Source organism: Mirounga angustirostris, unplaced genomic scaffold (assembly GCF_029215605.1).
Source record: "Mirounga angustirostris isolate CCGP_5_RB_7025 unplaced genomic scaffold, mMirAng1.0.hap1 SCAF_10, whole genome shotgun sequence".
Taxonomy (NCBI): Eukaryota; Metazoa; Chordata; class Mammalia; order Carnivora; family Phocidae; genus Mirounga; species Mirounga angustirostris.
This window is the reverse complement of record NW_026991718.1, coordinates 101249693-101272383: the sequence shown is the minus strand read 5'-3', so window position 1 is coordinate 101272383 and position 22691 is coordinate 101249693. Positions and strand designations below refer to the sequence as shown.

The window sequence follows — 22691 nt, the reverse complement described above, 5'->3', positions numbered from 1 at the left end:
GATGAATGGTAGTTAGTGGATAATGATCCCAGCTCCCTGGGCCCTTGACTGGAATATCCCTGAGGCGTGTGCTCTGTGCTGGCTCCCAGAGTTTTCCTTGCATGATTGAACTCCAGCCTGTAACTTGGCTGCTTCCCCTTTATTGTTTTACTTTCCCACTTCACCACCAGTGTTTCCTTGGATCACCTCCAAATAAACTACTTGCACTTGAATCCTGTTTGGAGGTCTGGTTCTAAGGAAAATCAGAGCGGGCCGGGGGGGGGGGGGGGTCTGGTGTCATATTAGGTTCCAGAATATTCCAAATCGACAAAGCTAACCTTGGGAGAATTAGAATCTATAGGGCTTCCCCTGGTCCAAGTTACTTTATCAGAAAGAATATGTTCTCCAGCTTTATGAGGAGTTACACAGTAATAACCGTTTTTAAAAGGGCAAACAGCATAACATAAGTATGGGGTGTTTTCTTAGTCTATTTTATGTCATTTACTCATGTAGGCACAAAATGTTGCGTAGTAATTCAAAGCTCTGTGAACTGTAATTTACTCTTATAAGGTTATAATCTAGTAACAAACAATTTATAATGCCTGTTTACAGGGAAAAAGAAAAAAGGTTTCCATAGGACTTTGAATCTCCACCAAATAAGTAACCCCAGAGATGGAAATGTACTTGTTCTAGTTCTTAAAACATAGCTTAGTCATATACCCAACTAATGAAATACGATGGCTTTTATTTAATGTCTGGGTTTATGAATCTCTCCATATATAGCCCTTCAGCATATTTTCCTCAAAATTCAACCAGAAATGGCTTTATATGATGAACTGGGGAATGGTTTTACATGATAAATTGAGCCATCCATTGTAAAGAAATGCAGTGAAAAATGTACGTGTGAACTACAAATGTTAAGTAGACATTGGACAAGCAGGAAGTATTTATCAATATTATATGCATATGAACATTTATTTACTTATTTAATCTTTCCAAAATCCGGTTTAGAATTTTGACAAAATATATAGCATTTAATACCTTTTTTGAACTCAAGATAATATATAAAGTCTTTTAAACACATTGTATGTGTTTACTATTTAGCTGATCAAAAATCATATTTATTTTCATTTATCTATACAATCAAATTTAAAAAGAGGCTTTAAAAGTATAAAAATGAGGGGCGCCTGGGTGGCTCAGTCAGTTAAGCGACTGCCTTCGGCTCAGGTCATGATCCCAGGCTCCTGGGATCGAGCCCCGCATCGGGCTCCTTGCTCAGCAGAGAGCCTACTTCTCCCTTTCCCTCTGCCTGCCGCTCTGCCTACTTGTGCTCTCTGTCAAATAAAGAAATTTAAAAAAAAAAAAGTGTAAAAATGACTAAACCACAAAGAAGTTCGAAAAGACAGATACTAATAAAACTTAGAGAAAGATTTCATTTACAACAGGTAGAAATATTCAACACTGCAGCTAAGATAAATTAAAAAATCATTGCAGAGTAAGAAAAACTGGAAATGAACAGAATAGAACATGATAGGACTAATCAAATAAAACACTAAACATGGCAGATTGAATGCCCGAATGTCTGTATCCACACCTTTGGGAGTGCCCTCCTGCCCGGACTCTGGGCTTGCCCATGTGGCTTGCTCTGGCCAGTAAAACAGTGTCAACTTGATACAATCAGGGGCTTGAAAATCTGTTTGTGTATTTTTACACCATCTCTGCAGGGCCACGGCTGCTCTGAGAACAAACCTGCACTAGCCTGCTAGCTAAGATAAGGGACCACACAAAGCAGAGCTGAGTTGTTCTAGTTGAGACCATCCTAGACCAACCAGCCTTCAGGCACCCCATCAGCTAAATGTGGATACTTGAGAGAGTTTGGACAAGATAAGCCAAGCCTGGCCCAGACACAGAACAGCATAGCAGACCCATAGACTTGATGGAAGAAACAAAGCTTGTTGTTTTAAAGCCACTAAGTCTTAGAGTGTTTTGCCACTGAGAAATATTAGCTATACCCAATACATTGGGTACAGATGGTCAATAATTGCCAGAAAAGAAAACAAGATGGGAAATATTTGTCATGAATGTAGGTTAGCTCTTCTATTTGCAATAGGATATTGGACACAAGAGTTAAACATATCAAATAAATGTAGGCATCATAGAAAGGTTTTATGATCCCATTGTCAGAGATGACTGCTCTATTAGGACATTTGCTAAATAAACACAAAGTAAAAAATCCAGAGAACATATACAGCAGTGCCACTGAGACCTAGGCTGTGCCACTAAAGTAGAAAATAAGGTATAGAAATAATTATTTTAATATTCACATGACTTTACAAAACCTTGCTTAATGTATGTGTTTACATTCTACAAAACTGGATATAATGCTCTGTAGGAGGTTCATTTTTAAAGGAAAAAACCCTCTGTAACCCAATACTGGATTTGTTGTACTGTTTTTACCATTGCTTATACAAAACAATTTATATGCATTTAATTTTTACGATTATACTTAATTTAATATTTTAAATGTCATCCTGATGTAAAGTTTAATATTCAAAAATAAAGGTATAATTAAAATGTGCAAAAGTCAGCTAATTGGAAAGTTGTGTCAATCACATTTTGTCAGTGGAATAAAATATTAGAAGGAGGTAAAGCCTGCAAAGAATAACCAATATTGTGTCATGTTATTAAATTTTGATTTTTCAAGATCAAATATACTTACAGGAAGAAACATTTATATTGCCATTCTCTCTACTGGGTGATCAACATTCTACTTTTGATAACTGAGCAAACTGAATTCATTTGAATAGCATTACTAAAAAAAATCATGGATGTTGTTGGGAGTTCGGGGTGGGGTGGGAGGGATGGGGGGACTGGGTGATAGACACTGGGGAGGGTAGGTGCTCTGGTAAGCGCTGTGTATTGTGCAAGACTGTTGAATCTCAGATCTGTACCTCTGAAACAAATAATGCAATATATGTTAAGAAAAAAAAAAAAAGAAGAAGGTAGCGGGAGGGGAAGAATGAAGCGGGGGAAATCGGAGGGGTAGACGAACCATGAGAGACGATGGACTCTGAAAAACAAACAGGGTTCTAGAGGGGAGGGGGGTGGGAGGATGGGTTAGCCTGGTGGTGGGTATTGAGGAGGGCACATTCTGCATGGAGCACTGGGTGTTGTGCACAAACAATGAATCATGGAACACTTCATCTAAAACTAATGTTGTAATGTATGGGGATTAACATAAGAATAAAAAAAAAAAGAAAAAAAAATCATGGAGAGTGCTACATATGAATAGTGTAGAGCTAATTGTGTTTTAAGTCTAATTTTAAACCATTTAATGCTAGCACACTGGTTAAATTTTCAAGGCAACATTCCAGGGTTTGTAATTTAAAAAAAAAATCTGGCCCAGGATGTATTTTAACTTATTTCACATCTCCTATTATCATCATTATTATTCATCAGATGATAATTAACATCCATGGCTGGAGGCCATTCCTTTTGATTTTTATTAAAACTCTTCCTTTTCTAGTATAGGGTTTTCTTTAATCCCAGATTAATTTATTTCCCATTCACCATGGCAGAGCTTCTGAAATGAATATATTCACAAATTCTCAAAATAAAATATCCTGAGTATTTAACGGTTACTAAAATGCTAGGTATTTTCCCCAAATCACTTGCTTTTGTAAATCCTGGCGTTGGTTCACTGTCATCTATGGTGGAATATTTTGTTCTCAGCCAAAAGGAAAAAGGAGGTCACATTATGACAGCACTGGTTACAGGACAAACATAACGGTCATCTTTGTCCACCTGTGTAATGGTTTCCAACTCAATCATTCCTTGTCTTTTTATAAACGCAAACCCCCACCTTTTGTTATTTTCATTTTAGTTTTTATGTATTTTCCTCATAAATCTCCATTAGGTCAGGGAAAATTTATCTCTTTTTTTTGTTTTTCTAACTATAAAGTTACATTCTCCTTTACACAAAACAGCAGCCATGACAATAAAGAGAAACCAGGAGCTTTTACATCTGAGTGAATAGTCAATGTCTCTCCTACCCTGCCATCTCTGACTTCATCCTATAAGCTCAGAAATGAGTCAATGGAATGTTATTTTATTTAATATTTATCAACTTTGCTCAAAACAGTTTTAAAAGATGCTTGGTGCTCTACCCCTTTGGTTCACACCATACCAAACTGTGCAAAGCTGTGGGCCACAATGCAGACAGGTTTAGGAGAGTGAGCCCCCAGCATCAAGTTCCTGAACAAAATGTAATTGGCCCAATCATTCACATCCCTCCAAAGGAACTTGCCACACCCTACCTTAAATTATAGGTATGATTATTCATTTTTTTTCTAGGCTCTTTGATAAATTCCCTGAGGGTAGGGATATTGCCTAGTACATAGTAAGTGGCAATATTTGTAGATTTAATGGAGTATTTTATCCATTTTTGCATGCTCCCTATAGCTATGGGCCTGCCCCAGAAGGAATTCAATAAACACACTGAATTCTGTATCATGGAGCTACTCTGAGGCTGGGAATTAATTCAAAAGTAACCTCTTCTTAAGCTTCTCCTTCCAAGTAGGAAGTAGAGAGAATTGAACTGATTCTTAAATTGGAATAAGATGTTCAGATGTGAATTCATATCTCTGCTTTGCATGTTTGGTGTTTTACAAATACAGCTAAGGGGTACCTGGGTGGCTCAGTCAGTGAAGCATCTGACTCTTGATTTTGGCTCAGGTCATTATCTCAGGGTCCCGAGATTGAGCCTGGGTTGGGCTCTGAGCTGGGCATGGAGCCTGCTTAAGATTTTCTCTTTTCCGCTTCCCCTCCCCTCCCTACTTGCACATGTGTGTGCGCATGTGCATGCAGATGTGTGGGCGCTCTCCCTCTCTCAAATAAAGTAAAAGTACACCTAAAGTCTATCTTTTTTTTTTTTTTAAGATTTTATTTATTTATTTGAGAGAGAGAATGAGAGAGAGCACATGAGAGGGGGGAGGGTCAGAGGGAGAAGCAGACTCCCTGCCGAGCAGGGAGCCCGATGTGGGACTCGATCCCGGGACTCCAGGATCCTGACCTGAGCCGAAGGCAGTCGCTTAACCAACTGAGCCACCCAGGCACCCCGCTAAAGTCTATCTTTACTCAATAGCTCATTTGGCATTTATTTGCAAATAATTAAAATGTTCATATATATCACCTTTTAGCATGTGTGAGTTAGGAAGACCACAATTTTCTGTTACCTCTTAAATTTGTTTATTAAATTTAATATTATTACCCAGTGAACTGAGAAAATACTTTTCAGTGCCAATATCCACCTTTTCTCCTCTTTTGCTTTTGCCGCTGCTATTCATTCACAAGTAATAGTAGTTGCCACTCATTCAGACCCTAATACATGCTGCCTGTTTACCTACTTTCACTTAATTTTTCATAACCTCACAAGTTAAAAATTAGAATCTCCGTTTTTCAGATTCAGATGGTAATTAACTTATGTAATTTTCATAACCTTGCAAGGTATATCAATCAGGGTCCTCCAGAAAAACAGAACCAATGTCTGTCTATCTACCTACCTACCTATCAAAAGAGAGAGAAAGTGAGAGACTTATTTTAAGGAACTGACTCACATTATTGTGGACGCTGGCAAGTCCAAAATCTGGAGAGTAGGCCGGCTCGCTGGAGACCCAAAGGAAGAATTGCAGTCTGCTGGCAGAATTCCTTCTTACTCAGGGGATGTCAGTATTTTTCTATTAGGGCCTTCAACTGATTGTATGAGGCCTACCTACATTATGGAGGGCAATTTGCTTCAATCAAAGTCCACTGATTTATACGTTAATCTTACCTTGAGAAAATACCTTCATGGAAATATCTAGGATATGTTTGATGAAATATCTTAGTGCTATGGCATAGCCAAATTAACACATTAAAATTAACCATCATGATTCCATTTTACAGATGAGCACAGTAAGACTCAAAGATATTAGTCATTTGTGCAATATTGGACAGTTTGTGATGGAACACTTGGGCTTTATAAAAGGGTTTTTTTGTTTCCCAAAGCCCATGTGTCTATATACACACACACACACACAGTCTCTCAAATTTAAGTTTTTCAATTGAGTAGAAATGACTTCTACCAGGGTCCGATTCTAGTTAGATGAAACATTTAGTGCCTCTATTTTAGAGGTCTAATTTATCGACTAATAAATACTTCCCAAAGATGATGATCTAATCTAATGAAGTTGGTATCTGTCATTATAAAAAACTCTGTACACCCCAAAAGGCAGTGACAAAAGCTAAGGAATTCTCCTGTCCTTCACAATCTTTGAAAACTATTCCATGCTTTCGATTCCTGGTACCAACACTGGAATTTAGGACCCTACCACTTCTTACCAGGATATATACATCGTATGTCTCTAGTCTTTATATTCCTAAATTCTGCATTTAATCAGACCTTACCTCCCGTCTCCCCCCATCTTTAACATTTTTCAATTACCCACTGAAAAAAGGTAAAATTTTGAGGTTAAGCATTAAAAATAATTTCCAGATGAGCTTCAACTACCCTTTCAGCCACCGTTTTTGTCCTTCACGATGAACAATACGCTCAGGTTAAACTTGCCCCAGTAGGGTTCGTGTGTGTGTGTACTTTTTTTTTTTTGGCAACTTATTCCTTTGTGTTCACCTTTCTCTCCAGGTGAACTTCTGACGCCAGTTCTTATCCTTCCAGGCTTCTCAATGAAGTTTCCGGCATCACCCTAATCCAGCAGCAACTCTCCTTCCCCAAACCGCTTAAGAGTGCAGTGCACTCCCCTTATCTGTTCAAAGAGAAGGACGCAATCAGTGCAGGAAAACGAATCTCAAGCCAATGGTTCCCATTATTGGAGAACTCCCTGTATCCTGAACAAAAGCTCTGCCAAAGTAGGTGCTCAATAAATGTTGAACACATGAGTTGAAGGAACCAGAGAAAAAAACCTGCAGTTTGTGGGACAAGGGTGAACTTGCCTCTCAGGGAAGAGGAATCCTAGCCCTCTTCCACTTTGCTCCCATTCACTCACTGGTCCAAGGTCACCGCCCTCTCCGCAACCGGACCCTAGGAAGGGACAGGCAATGCGCATGCCCCTTATCCAAGGCTGCCTCCGGGCGCGCGGCCTGCTTGGTCCCGCCCCCTCCCGGCGCCCGGGAGCGCGCGCCCTGTCCCGCGGAGCGTGCCCTGCGTGCGGGTGCCCGCCAAGCCCGCCGGGCGCCGGATCCCCGAGTGCCCGGGCCGGGGCCTGAAGAGTGGGCACCGGGCCGGGGCGTCCAGCGGCGAGCAACGCAGGCGGCGGCTACGCCGGAGGTGACGAAGAGCGCGGACGGTGAGTGAGGGCGCCGTGGGCGAGCTGGCGGGCGCCTCCGCGCGTGCGCAGCACCGGACCGCCCGGCCAGGGGCGCGCTCCCGACCCCGGGCCGAAGGTGCCGAGCGCTGCTGGGCGGGGAGGGGGCCGCCGGCAGGCGAGCCGGCCGGGGGATGCGGGGGCGCCCGGATCCCCCGCCTTGGCTGGAGAGACGCCTGGCTGCACCGGCGGGCTTCCCGAGGGGTTCCAGGCGGGACGGTGCCGGGCCAGCGCGCGGGGGTCCCGGCGCCGTGGCCCGAGGGGCAGGGCCAGCTGCAGCTCAGGGGTGCCGGGGAGGGGCGAAGCGAGCCCACCCGGGGTCTAGCCGGCCACACGGCTGCCCGCAGAGTGCGCGACTAGAGGAGGTGGCGGAGGTCCAGGGAGGGGGCGCGGCCGGGGAGCGTTGGCGCCGAGCAGGTGGCGGGGGCCGCGCCCCTGGGCCAAGGAGGCGCATGGTTGGAAACGGGAGCAAACTTCCCTGAGTAACTTTATTGAGGCGCTGCCCACGGGGCCCGTATTGGGGGCTCCGGGAACCTACACCCCGGCCTTTCCCAGTCCTGGTCGCTTCACAACCCCGTCGAGTGATGGTGGGTCTACCGGGGTTCTATTTCCCTCTGGTCTTGGAGCTCGTCCTTCTAAGTTCTGAGAGGCATTCGGGGCGCATTCGCTCTTAAAATAGGGGTATAAGTTTGGTGTTTGGGTAGGAAGGACGTTTGCTATCTTGGGAAGAAAAAGGTTATACTGCCTAGTCTTTTTATCTCAAAGAAAGTACTGTTACAGCATGCTGGGGATTCCGATTTGTCAAGAAACCTATTGTCCTGTGTGTGCTTGGAGAAAGCCAGCTAATTCTATTACTAGCCTTAAAAAGACAAAGGGAGATAATTGTGCCTTCTTTTCTTTTTCTTTTTTAACACTTTACCACTTCGCCAAATCACGGACTACAGTAGTACCCAAAATTGGCCGCAGAAGAGAACCCCTGGAGAGTTTTAAAACTCTAAGCTTAAACAGCACCCCAGACCAATTAAAACAATGTATATTTTAAAGATCCCTAGGCGTTTCCAATTTGCAGCAAAGTTTGGGAACCGCTGATTTAATAAAAGAAAGTCAAGATTTCAATTTTACGAAATAACATTCAGTTTGTAATTGGGATAAAAGTCTGGCTTCATTTTCCATAGACAGGAACTGACAAAGGGTAGTTTGTTTCCCACCCGGGAGGGAAGTGTCTAATGGTTCAAACTTCAACCTAACTATAATGTGACTCTAGCGTCCAGGTCATTGTTTTCACTGATGTTCTGAGTTTCCTTTGGGGTTACTCAGCCCTCTTTCTCTGACCCCTGCCACAGCCAAGGAGTTTCATTGTCTTTTAACCTCTCAACCCCCCCCTTTCTTTACCCTCTCCGCCTTCCCTTCTTTTAACCATCCCCCAACCTCTGGGAGAATCTCCCTCCCCCAGACTGTGCTGGCTCTGAAGGGTTACTGCGGGTTCCTATAGCAACGAGTCCTCCAGGGGAAGTGGGCGGGTCCTCCTACCTTTGGGTTTCAGAATAGGACTCTTTCTTTTCCGAATAATTTGAATCACCCTTTTCGGTTCTTGGCCTCAGCTCAGGTAAGGGTGAGCTCATACAGTTCCAGGTTTTCGAAGTAATTACATAATTATTAATGTTGTATGGGGTGCTACTGCTCGCAGCTATGAGGAATATTCATTCTTCCCAGTCTTTGCACGGAGAACTTGTTTAATAAAGTTCCAAAATGTGGTGGAAACGATGTTTTTTTAAGTAGTTTTCCTTTGGGGACACAGAAGCCTAAGAATTGTATATATCATTTCTCCAAGGTCCTAATACCTCTTATATTTCAGAAATTTAAAAAGTGAAATATAATCCTACAACCATGCAAAAATCTTCTGGTAATTTGTGCCCCCCCCCCCAAAAGAAAAAACCATTATCAGCCTTTAACTTTTGTTCCTAGAAAGTGCTTTACCTTGATTCTTTACAAAAAGTCAAACCACTTGTAGTATTATACTTTAACAAAGGAAAGACATAGTTTGTCTACAAATTCGCCCACTCCTTCCCTTCCCCAACATACACACATCCAAAGACAATTTTTGAAAATTTTCACTCTGTTATGCTCAAAACAGGTATTCTACAGCCATCTAATTCCAGTTTGCCTTGCAAACTGAACAAAGTAGTAGAGAAATACGTCATTTACATGTCTTAGGCTTTTTGCTTTTTGAAACCTTTCAAACATTACTATGTAAATCAGATTCAATTCATCAATTCCAAAATGTTTTTAGTAGGCCAGTGATTCTGAGCATGCATTGGGAGTTGAAGCGGTTTTCTCTTGCAACTATCTCCTGTCTTATGTGCTAATTAAATATCCATTAACTGGACTGTCAAGCAAATTCTGAAAGGGTGATTTTTTCCCCCATTTTACTCTGAGAAAATAATGATGGAAATCCCTTTCATTTGACGTACCTTGTAGTTCAACAGTAATGCTCTGCCGCTGATACAGTAACCTCTCACCTAGTCTTTCCCTTTTTCATCACGTTTCAAAATAGAGGTCTTCAAAGCCCCTACATTTGAGCGGATCTGTTGTTTCTATGGCTTCTAAACATTTTAAAATAAAAAATTGTCCCTGTTGTGGACATTTAGGGAATTACCCCCCCCAAAATTAAAATTAAAATCACAGTCACATCATCAGAAATAAGCAACTGTTCATGAGATGGTATGCTTCCACTTGTCCCTTGTTATTTTGTCTGAATATTTTAAAATTGGCAATTTTAATTTCATCTGCAGTTTCATATACTGCCCTTCTACCTAATTTACCGTACACATTTTCCATGCCTTCAAATCTTCGAATGTAAGATTTTTAATGATGGGTATGTCAAAGTTTATTTAAGTAGTTTTCTGTTGTCTGACATATTTCCATTTTTTAGTGGTTGAAAAATTAGTATTAAATGCTGGTTGCAAATCCTACCTTGGCCACTTCAGATCTAAGTGGCCTTTATTAATTACCCAATTCTTTGATTGCATTTCTTTATCCGTGGAATCAGAGTAATAAGGGTGCCTGCAACATAGAGTTTGGAGAGATGGAATGAACCAAATAGATGAAGGCCTTCAACAGAATCTGGCAAAGGAGGTAGGCTCACAGAGTAAGAGCAGACTCACAGGCAGAGCTGAGATAAATACCTATGCCTAAAAGTCTTGGTATCTTAGACTTGCTTGGGCTAGATTTATAGCAGAATCCCTGGGGCAGAGGTGAACTCTTTATGACTCTTGAGGCCCATTGCCAAACTGCGTATGCCAAGACACATTGATTCCCTTATGCACCTAATGGTTTCCCCACTCTGTCAGCATTCGTGTTTAATCTTTCCTAATTTTCTATAAAAATGTAATCTTGTTAAAAGTTATATTCTTTGGTAACTAGTGAAATTAGTGATTTGCTTCTTGTTTTACCTTATGAAAGGTGTTTGTTTAGGTACTTTGCCCCCTTTTCTCTTAATTGATGATTTTTAAAAAATGATTTTAAATACCTCTTTCATATAAAGAGTATTATGTTTTTATCATATTTGCAGTGATTTTTTTTCCCCCACAGCTCATTATTTGTCTTTTAACTTACGGTGTTTTCCAAAGAGCAAAATAGTTTTATGCAGTCAAGCTCTATCTTGTCCTTTATGATTTTTCCTTGTAAACATTTGTTTGAAAAGTGTAGAGGTAAATGTAACAAGTTTTGGAAATATATTAGATTTTTACATTAAATTCTGTATTAATTTATGGATATGAATTGTCTTATACCATCTCCTCACCAGCTAGTCAGTTCTACCAATACCATTTGTTAAATAGTCCATCCTTTCCTCATTGGTTGTGGTCTTCCCTTTATTACATGTTAAGATCTTGACTAGCTGTGGGTTTGCTTCTGTTTTAGGTCTTATTCATCTGTGTGTTGATCTCTAAACTTAATGCCAAGTGTTTTAAATTGTAGATTTAGAATATGTAGAAATACCTGGTAGAGCAAGTCACGATATTCCTTAGAAAATCAGAATTACATTCATCTGTCCTTTCAGGTAAAGATTATCTTACTATCTTTAAACTAATATATGCACATAGTTTAAGTTGAAGAGGACTAAAAGGTTTATTGTAAAATAAATGGTCCCTTGCCCCCTTTTCCCCTACCACTCCCATTCCCCTGAGTTTCCCCTCCCCAGTGGCAGCCTTTTGGCTGTTTACAGTTTCTTCCGAGTTGTTCACTAGGGCCTTTTGTAGAGTCCGTCCTCTTGGGCTGGTCAGAGAGTGTGGTCTTCAAGCATCCTGAGCTGTGGAAAGGATCTAGCTGCCAGTGTTCCCGGAGGCATCTGGCAGGAGTCTCAGCATCCTCTTTGTATAGAATCACTTTGGGGAAGGTTCCTGTGCTCTCACAGCCCAGAGACTTAACTGTTTTATCTACTCTCTTACGAATCAGTCTCCAGTCTTGCTGAGCTTTGGGGCTGTAGGCCAGACCTTTGCAGCAAGTTGGAAGGGCGTCCTGGGATGTAGGGCTTCGTAAACAGCCTTTACTTACCTTATTTTAGCCTGCCATCCTCTCTCCAGTTTGTAAGTAAACTGGAGTATTTCTCAATCTTCCTCACTCAAGGTGTAGCATTTCACTCTTTTAGGTGGACTAAGTTGCTACTTGTCTATCTGCTTTCCCCTTTCCTGATTTTGTTGCAGTTTTGCACTAGTTATGTGCATTCTTGTTCTTTGGCAAAGACTGTTATCTACATGTAGTCACTGTCTGTCTTAAGGAACATGAAAGGTTATCCAGACCTTTTGCTCTCCTAGAAGAGGTTTTGTTTGTTTTGTTTTGTTTCATTTACATCCTGATATATCTTGTTAGAGTAGTTCTTCTTCTTCCTTCTTCCTTCTTCCTCCTTCTTCCTTCTTCCTCCTTCTTCCTTCTTCCTCCTTCTTCCTTCTTCCTCCTTCCTTCTTCTTCCTTCTTCTTTCTTTTCTTCTCTTCTTTCTTCTTCATGTTTTTGTTGCTCTTGTGATGGATTCTTCAAATTGGCTACTGCTAGTATAAGACAGTCCTTGATTTTTGTATATTTATTTTATAGCTGGCTTTTACTCTAAGAGCTTTTACTCTAAGAGCAGTTTATTCTCTTGGGTTTCCTAGTTATATAATCAGTTGCCAGATAATGACACTTATTTCTACCTCTTCCTAATAATTACACCTTTTATTTTGGTTTTATGGCATGCTGCACTAATGTTAACATTCTAGAACATTATAAAATGATTCTGGAACATTATCATATAGTAAATGGTGGTAATGTGCAAACTTGTGTTCTTTATTTTACTAGGAAAAACAGTGCGATATTGGCTTTTGGTTTGTCATAATTCCTCATTAGGACAAAATCTATATTTTGTTTCCAATTTACCTAGAGGTTGTTTTGTTTTGTTAAGGGATAGGAATTGAATATTAACAAATTACTGTTACCATTTATAGTTTATCATTTTCTTAACAGTATTTCTTAACAGATCAACTGATTTGAGTCCCAACTGTTAAATTGGAGTAAATCCTTCCTTTTGGATAATTCTTTGGAAAAACATTCAATTCATATGCAAATTGAATGATAACCTCCAATTCGATCCATAATTGTGTTCTGGGGTGAGGTGGGCTACAGTCACTAGGACTTTTTCTAAAGAAGATATTCCAAGTGCTAAATCCAAGTCATTTCTCATCTTTACCTATTGGCAGCATTGATATAATTGGTCATTCCCTTTTTTGACATATGTCACTTGATTTCTAGGACACCACATGCTGCTGCTTTTCCTCCTATGCTACTAGACCACTGGTTTCACTTTTTCAGTCATTTTTTAAAATTTGCACTGGTTTTTTTCTCACCAACCTATTAATTTGGAATGCTTCAGGGCTCAGTTCCTGTAGGACTCTTGTCACAAACAGTTACAAGATTTTAATAAAATACCATGTAGCTGCATAAGACTCCCAAATGTAGATTTCCAGCTGGGGTGGTGCTCTGAAACTTCTGAAGCACATGTCAACTACTTTTTTGACTTCTGAACTTGAATATGTAAAAGATACCTCAATTTTAATTTTTTATTTTTCTCTACAAACCTGCTCTCCCTGCAGCCTGCACATTTTGGTGGGTGGTAGGTCCATTTCTCAGGTTTTTCAAGCTAAACCTTTGGAATCATCCTTACTCTTTTCTCTCCACATCAAGGCTATCAGCAAATCCTGCTCCTGTACCTTCAAAATGTATCCCAGAATCCTGTTATCCACATAAATCCAGGAGCTCAGCCCCTTTCCCCACCTCTGTCTACTCCTCACACCTTTGTCCCAAGTTTCCAGCACCTCTTGATTAGATTATTACAGTGGCCCCTCCTTTCTCCTTCCTTGGCTTCCTTTTAATATGTTACCAGCATAACAACCAGAGTGATCTTTTTAAAACAGAAGTCAGGTTACATTAAAACTGTCCCATGGCTTTCCATCTTACTTAGAAGAAAAGTCCGATTCCTCATGGTGATTCACAAAGCCCAATACAAATCTGCCTACGCTAACTGCCCTTTCCCCACTTCTCTCCCTCTCCTGCCCTCCATTCCAATCATCTTTATCTCCTTGTTGATCCAGAAATACATTAGGCACATTCCCACTTTCAGGTCTTTGTGTTGGGTTTTCCCTCTGCCTGTAATATTTTCTCCCTAGGTGTATTCATGGCCAGTTTCCTCACCTCCTTCCAGACTTCACTAAAATACCTACCTTGTCAGGGAGGTCTGCTCTATTTGTAACTGCAGGTTAAACTCTGTATCCTTCTTGCAGAGCTCTGCATTTTCTTTTTCTGTAGCATCTATTACCTTCTAAAGTACTACCTGACTGATTGGTTAATTGATTGATGGTGAATTGTCTCCTGCTAGGCTGTAAGTTCTGTGTGGGCAGATGTTTTATGCCTGTTCATTAATGTGTCCCATGTGTCTGGCACTTAGAAGGTGTTCAGTAAATATTTTTTTAATGAATGAATGCAGTCCGCCTTCTCTCTGTTGTTTTTTGTTGTTGTTGTTCTTTTTCATTGAATTTCTTACAAAGTAGCATAGACCTTGGCATCAGTGGGTCCAACATTAATGATTTAACATCCCACCATCAAGGGAGAAGTTCCAGAACATGTACGATTTACAGTGGATATAATACATAGACTGGTTATGAGGATTAAGTCAGAGACTGTAAAGTGCTGAATTGTGCCGTTGTGTAGGGACAAGTTGCTTAACTGTCAGAAAAGCCTAAAAAAAAAAGAAAAAAAGAAAAAGAAAAGCCTAGCCAACTGCCTTGATTCACATTTGAATGATGTGAATTATGTTCTAGAACCTGCTCTCTGGATTTCAGCTTTTAACCAAGGGGGGACAGTGGCCTTACTTTGGGAACTTTTCAAAATACATGTCTGAGCTCCCTGGTAAATATCAGTGATACACTGTTACTATATTTGTTTTTTAACCACTCCCTTAAAGTGGAATGTAACCATTTGTTTTCTCCTTTTGTGCTTTCTTGCTGTTAAGGATATCTCTCCATCTCTTATGTCCCCTTTAAACTTTTTTCCTCTGAGGTTGAAATAAGTTCTTTTATAAAGTGATTTAGAAACCACTCAGAGCCACAGAGAGAAGCACATAATTGAACATGGTACAAAATCCACAAAATCCAAGCATCTCAGTCCTTTACCTTCAGCTTCCCAGACTGCAGTCTGCTGCAGTCATTCCTACAGCAGTCATTACAGCAGTCATTTTAGAGTTTTGCTTACAGTGTTTCTAGAGTCTCCTCTTGTGTCCTTCAAATCCAGAGTATCTCAAAAACATCAGATTCCCTTCCCTTCTCTTTTGGTAGAGTAAGAGCTATTTGTATGGTTTGTCCGGTTGTAGTTGCTGTGCAAATAAGTGATGCCTTGTGCAAGAAAAGGGTGATTTGTTAGAGATCATACAAGCAACAGAAGAATAGACAATAAACCAAAATGTATGTAATTCTAGAAATGCATAAACCCAATAGCTGTTACCTAAACACAAAATCTGTGAAATTTTTCTTGAGTTTCTACTTTCCTTTCCTCTAAGCATGTCTAGTTCCTTATTTTTTACCTCCTGAATTTTTCTGTAGTAGTATATGAGCAAGAGTGATCCCCATATACAGTTAGAGGGTGTAAATATTTTAGATGTGATAACCGTACATATCAGAAGGAGAATTTCTGAAGCATCACTGTTCTGAATGCACCTGCCTGATAAATTTGCTTTGCCTTTGAAACTCAGGTTAGCATTATATCTGAGTTTTGTTATTGTGAAGATTCATTCTTTTGCAAATACCACTGTTATAATTTATTTTATTTTGAACCCCACACAGTCTAATTGGCCAAGTCTGAATGGAAAACATTGACTTGTCTTTCTGCTGCTAAATCACAAAATAACCCTTAGTTTAGGCTATTTATTAATTGATAGCCCAGTTGGAAAATATACCTTGTTTCTATAGCTCTACACTTGGTTTGGGGACATATGTAGTATTTTTCTTTGTAAAGATTTTTTTTTTTTTATTGCCACCTCATTTTATATTCATCCAGTGTTTTTGGAAGTGGTGATCTTGCCTACCCAGCACCAGCAAACATACCTACACTATAGTGAGGCACTAATTTTGGCCTTCAGGCATTATTATACTTTAGGTCTCTGGACAGACAAGGGATTACCAAGGTCCCACCTATTTTCATATCTCTGTTCATGAAAAATGTAGTAAAAAGTCAAGTGTAGTAGTCAAACTACATTTAGATGTGTTACTGGGGGGCTTATTGGAGAATGATATACATTCCTAGAAAGTTGAGAAAATGGCAAAATTTTTAATTAGTGTTAGAGCAGGCGTCTCTTCCCAAAGTAATATCATTGTCGCCATTAAAAATGGTGGGAAGCTACCCAGAAGCATTTCCTGTTCAAGATGTAAGTTCAGGCTCCAAACAGCTGTTGCTAGCTGTTGCTTTCTCTTGTATAGCCCGTCCCTCAGGCCCCGTCCTCTCTCACCCCATGTCGGACACCCATTCTGGCAAGGGTGCATCCCAGAGCGCCCCCTCCCTTCCCATGGTTTCTTGTCTCTCCCTTTCCTGGGGCCTTTGGAGATACGATAAGTAAGTGCTAGAAGCTGGCACCGTTTGTTGGAGAGTGGGCGGTCAGTGTAGGTAAGTGTGCGGTGCAGTCACTTCTGGTCCCTGCTGGTCATTCTCTCAGCAGACTCCCACCCCTCCCCGAGGTGGTTTCAGCACACCTTTCAGTAAATGTTGTAGAATTTTCTTTTGTGAATTAGTGGATTTTCTAGTTAATTTAATACTACTCAACAGTATTTCTGTGGGACCTCCAGGGTCAGCCCATGCTTACCTGAAATTCTGGGTTACTTTATTATCTACTTTCTCTGTCAGTGTCGTGAAAGTCTCCTTAAAATTGCCAAATTTGATCCTGAACTCTTGCTAGCATACAGCTGCTGACAAGTACTCAAAATCATCACGAGGCAGTGATATACTCTACGAAGTGGGTGTTGGTTGGGGATGTCAGTATATAATGGTGTCTGGCTTGAGTTATAGGAAAATCAGATGCGCAGGTTTGGGACAACCTGTATTTTGATTTTACTGTCTTTCTGTAATATATAATTATTGGGTATAAAGTAGTTATGAGGATTAAAGTTCTACCAACATACACGACCCCTAAAATCCTTTTATGAGTGAAGCTAAGAAAGTGTTTGAACACCAGGTCTTTAGTAAAAGGCTTTTTTTTTTTTTTTTTTTAAGATTTTATTTTTAAGTAATCTCCACACCCAATGTAAGGGCTCAAACTCACAACCCTGACATCAGGAGTTGCATGCTCCACCAACTGAGCCAGCCAGGTGCCCCAGTAAAGGCTATTTTTAAATGAAAAATTACTGCTGGTAGATGAGTATTTCCTTTGGACTTCAGCAAACTCCTAACCTGAACTTTATTTCCAACAAACTATTTCCTACTACTTAATGTGTTACAAAGATTTTGGTATTCTATAAAACCAAATACCGTACTATATATACATAATACATGGGTATTAAATTAGTGTGAGAGAGGCAGGTTTTAACCAAATGTGTCTGTCTTTAAATGAAGGGAGAACGTGAACAGAGAAATTCTCTTCACGTTGGCAGCCATGCTTACCTTGCGGGGGACAGCAGAGGCTGCTACTTCTAATTCTCCTAAGGAAATGTGGTATAGGAGAAAGATTATCAGGGAGACACATCTGCATCTTTCTTACTGCTAAAATTTATGTGAAGCTTCTAAGGACAGTTGTCTACTCAAAAATCCATTTAAATTTTTCTCTTATTTAAAGTCTTCCAAGAAGGTATTGATTGATAAATCTTTACCTCATGCTCTGTGAATTTTGTGAGGTTGGGGCAAAACTAATAGGATGCCAAACAGGGTCATAGAACAAGTAGAATATTAGTTTTTTGCTGTTAATTTTTGTGGCAGATATTGCTTTGTTTCTCTTGTGTTCTTTATTCTATCTACCTAATGTGCAAAAAAAAAAAATTTTGGAATGAGTAGTTGAGAATTATGCTCTGAGAATTATTGTTTTCTAGAAGAATAAAACCAAAAGGCTGCTATGTTAAAAGAACCTTTGTTAAAAACCTCTAAGGGCTGACCACCAATCATGTTACAATAAAATCCGAACTCCTTATGATGCTAGGCGGGTGCCAATGGTTCTCATACTTTTTGGTCTCAGGATTCTTATACTCTTATTTAGAGAAACCCAGAGAAATTTTGTATATAGGGGTTATATCTCTTGTTATTTATTGGAGTAGAAATGAAAGCAAAGAAAAATTTTATGTATTTACTTCTGTGTTTAAAAATAAATAAATATGGGGCGCCTGGGTGTCTCAGTCGGTTAAGCATCTGCCTTCAGCTCAGGTCATGATCCCAGGGTCCTGGGATCGAGTCCCACATTGGGCTCTTTGCTCAGCGGGGAGCCTGTTTTTACCCTGGCTTGTGCGCTCTCTCTCTCTGACAAATAAATCTTTAAAAAATAAATAAATGAATGAACATATGTATGTATGTATGTTTTGGGTCGAATCATATGACAAAAATCTCTTCTCCCAGATAGGTCGCTGGGAAAGGAAGGAGATTTTAATAGCCTTTTCAGATTATTGTGAATATTCTTTGATACCTTGTCAAAATTTGAATGGTAGTTTTTTTAAAGGTTAATTGCCATGTGAAATCTAAAACCATCAGTGAACTTGTACTCCTGTTACACTGAACTCCATTGGTCTGTCTTGTACTTCAAAGGGACTATTTTTTCCCCTGTGCGTGATTTTGTAATGTAATTGCATTGTTACTAGAAAACATTAGTTAAGTGAGTTACGCAAATCTTTCAAATGTAATGTTTCATTATATAGTATTTTAAAATTACATTCATTTAATATCATCACCAATCTCATCAGAAACAGTCTTTAAAGTGTTGGGAGCTATCAAACTCAAACTCATGGTGGTATAATCAAGATTTCTGAAATTTTAATTTTTGCTTGAACGTTTGAATTTTATCATTGGTAATACTTTTGTTTTTTGTTTTGTTTGAAGTGACACTTCATTCATTTGGAGTAGATATGTCAGCTATTTAAGTGTTATAAAGCATATTTGGCAAATTTTGTCAAGTACAGTGGTATTCCATGAAAAAAGTGGCTCGTTCAGCTCTAACACAATTGCATGAGTATTTTTTTCTCAAGGCAACCATTCTGTCTCTGTTTCACTAGAAATTCTTTAGGGGTACTTCCCATTTCATCACAGAATATTAAAAAGACATGTAGTCAAGGGTCAGGGTTTAATGAAATCAACAGTTTTTACTGCTGCATCTCCCAGAGATTCCCCCAAGAAACAGTACATTGATTATGGCAAAGGAAGGCACAGTAGCTAATCTGCATTCATGGGAGCTCTTTTACCACTGTTCCTAAATCCTCCCATTCCCCAGGTGTGGGCGGGGAGGAATGGGGAAAGAAAGGCCATTTGACTGGTCCTTCAGTGCGTGTTCCCTTCGGCTGTTGAGGATCCACTGGAGTGATCTTCACTTCAGGTGGCTTGGGAACCAGCAGCATCAATAGTGAAAAGAGTCACAGAGCCAGGCTATGGACCGGTTCTTTTGGAGCTTCTGGAGCGAACCCTCCCTTTTCTATTTGAGGAGATGGCTCCTCTCATGAGGGCTTTGGTTATGCATCACCACTACCAGTTGTTACTAGGAGGTTTCTGAAGGCTGCAGTCACTTCTACCTACTTCAGTTACTTTTTAACTGGTGCATTTCAAAACTGCTTAGAATGCTTCATACCTTAAAGTCATGTATACTTTCAACAACAGACACAAAACAGTGTATTTGCCTTATCCCACCTTCCAAAAAAATACATTTTTATAGCCATTTTATTTGGAAATCCAAGTTACTATTCTTTTGCGAGCACACAGTTCAAACCATTGCTTTATAAGTTTGTTAACATTATCAACCCTACTGATGATTTTTAAAATCATTGCTGGTGGTAAAAGTTTCCTTTATTAACGTGCAAGAGACTTTGCAAGCCATGGAGAAGATATTCAGCTGTTGCACTATTGATATTACCATCTTCATTTATTCTTACTCCAATGTTGTAAGAGAATATAGAGACAGAAGTTGAGAATTCTTTATTTTTGGGAAAAAATCAAACACTTTTTTGGTTCTTAGTAAAGGATGACATGGAAATGGACACATGTGAAAAGTGCACTTTTCCACTTGAGGTCATGCTCTGTAGTGACATTGCCCATCCCTGGCACTGTGGTTTGTTTGCCATGTAGGCGTGAGTTTCCAGACTGTTCATATACTGTGCCCTGTACACACAAGCCTGTTTTATTACTTTGTTTGAAGATTGGGTGTGTCTAATGTAGTGGAAATTTATCCTTTCAGTGTTAAGTACAGACAAAACGCATTTCAAAGCAAAAGTCTCTTTAATTATCTATTTTTTTAGATTATTCATATGACTGCTTTCTTACTTTCATGTGAATTGCTGAGAATTTATTATCCTTTCCAGTTCATTAAATCACTAAAATTCTCTGCTGGTGCTATAATAAATATGCCAGACCATGAATTGAGACTAGTTGATAAAGGCAGCTTTGTCCTAGTAACTGGGTCTTGCTTGTGGTTAACCCACACTTCGAATATGTGAATGTCTGTACTATAGTAAGTTTTAGACTTCTGGTGAAGCAAAGCCTTGCTTTAAACACATGTGGGGACTTGTTTTAAGTGGAGCTTTAGCATTGTCAGTTGGCCTAGCTGCAAGATGAATGCAATATTACAAAACCACATTTGTGCTTAGACATGTTCAGGAGAGCCTCGGGACACATTTAATAGATGTGTAGGTTCTTTACCACTGTACCTCACATAAACCTGCAGCTCAGGCAGCTAGAAACATCATAGACCTCAGTTTCAGACCATTTTAAACCCAGGAACAGTTGCACTCCATAAATGCACTCTAGGGTTCTAGATGGACTTGGACGTGTTGGACTCGATCCTTCCTGTTACACAAGGATTGAAAGCCAGGTGTGGGTGTGGTGCTGTTAGCTCTTACTGGGAGATGTGAAGATGCAGCCCTCAGAGAACTCAGTCTCATCAGACCACGTAAGGCAGGAGGAAATGTGAGAAGGTGCTGCATGGAGAGTCCCTAAGCACAGGAAATCTTCCTTGTTAAGGTGTCTTTGGTCTGCATTATGAAGGATGGATAGGCTTCTGGTAGGTAGATTTGTAGGTAATAAAGAGCAGTGAGGATGGCAAGAGGCAACAGGTTCATTTGCAGTATGGGAATAGTCTTGTTTGCTAGGTGAGCACATGAAGAGGACAAGATAGAGAGGTCACAGCCAGGTCATGGCAATTCAGAATGCATTGCAAACCATGTGACTCCTCTCTCTGAGAAAGGTGAGACAGAATTTCTTCATTTCTCCCTGGATAGACCCTTGGTTTGCAGTCCTGACATACTGGTGGAGCAGGAGAGACTGACCCATCCTTGTTTCACATGGTACCTCATTAGGAAGAGCAGCACAGAGTAGTTGGTTAAAACTTGGCCACACACCACCTAATAAATATTCCTTTTTGTTTCCTTATCGGTGCTTTATTTTAAATTTTATGAGAGAGTGTTACCTTAAATACTGACATCAAGTCTCCTTTACTGAACTCTTAGTGGATCATGGCATCCCTATAGCTGTCTAGTAAAATGCTTATGCAGAGATCTAACTCCTGTAAATTTTGATCACCATCTTCAGAGACTGTCTGCTTTTCCTTTGTCTGGTTCGTCATCATCATTACCATAGACCTTGTATGGGTCCATGTAGCTCTGAACTGTGGTGAAATGGTGTTCTGCAATTTAAAAAAAAAAAAAAAGTAACAGTTGAATTGCCACACGTTGAGGATATATTTGGATTTGAATGTTCATTAATCTTTAATCTGCTCTTTACAGTTAAGATACACATGTAAATACTGTCTGCATGTTGTTTTGTGATGCAGAGTAGGGAAACCCGAATTTAAAAACTTTCTTATGAATACTTTTGACTTTATAAGTGAGACTCATTTGAGCATTATTTTATGAGCAATTAAATTATTTTATTCTATACCTCTGGGCAGTTCGAGTACTGACCTACTTATATAGTAGCTCTTAATTAAAAAGAGAAATGCTTGCTGAATATATATTAGAATTGAATTTTTGTTTGAAATACCTTATTTTCTTAGTTCTGGCACATGCAGTGAAACTAAGTAACAGAACCTTCTCAACTTTTATACCGATGACAACAGCATGAGGGATGGAAACAACAAGGGAGTACTTCATCAGTGCTAAATAATTATTTTCTGCAGCAAATGGAAGCCGTCTTTGAATGTTACTTGGTGTTGATATAGTTAAGGTTTTGCCAGCCTTTATAAGACAGTGTGCCTTTATATTGTGTCCTTCACAACAGTCATGGGGAATTGTATACTTTAAAGTTAATTAAAAGTAGCATAAAACCTAATTTTTTAAATTTGGATTTAGAACAGATTTTACTTTGAGTTTTTGCCAGAAGTTGGTTTCTGTAATAATCCTCTGTCACACAGGCTTCTGATTCTACTTGCATTTTTTGTTAGGAAACATTTTGTGACTTAGTTTAGAAATACATGTGCCTTTGTCATTTTCATTTGGTAGTCTCTACTCCAGAAAAGATAGGTTAGAAATTGGGTGTGCAGATGCCTTGTATAATTTCACATGAATTTGTATTTTCCCATAACACAATTTCTCTCAGTGGAGCAGATTTCTTATTTTTAGATCTTGTACTGTTTGTTTAATATAACTATTTTATTCTAGTCACATACA

General features: G+C 39.7%; 1 protein-coding gene across 1 annotated transcript in view; it reads left to right on the top strand.

Annotated features, from left to right (window-relative positions):
- Positions 1 to 7160: 7160 nt before the first annotated feature.
- BTBD3 (BTB domain containing 3) overlaps positions 7161 to 22691 on the top strand; it is a 33943-nt gene continuing 18412 nt past the window's right edge. The window contains exon 1 of the mRNA XM_045885396.3: positions 7161 to 7319. The gene's annotated coding sequence lies outside the window, so the exon portion shown is untranslated. The remainder of the gene's footprint in view (positions 7320 to 22691) is intronic.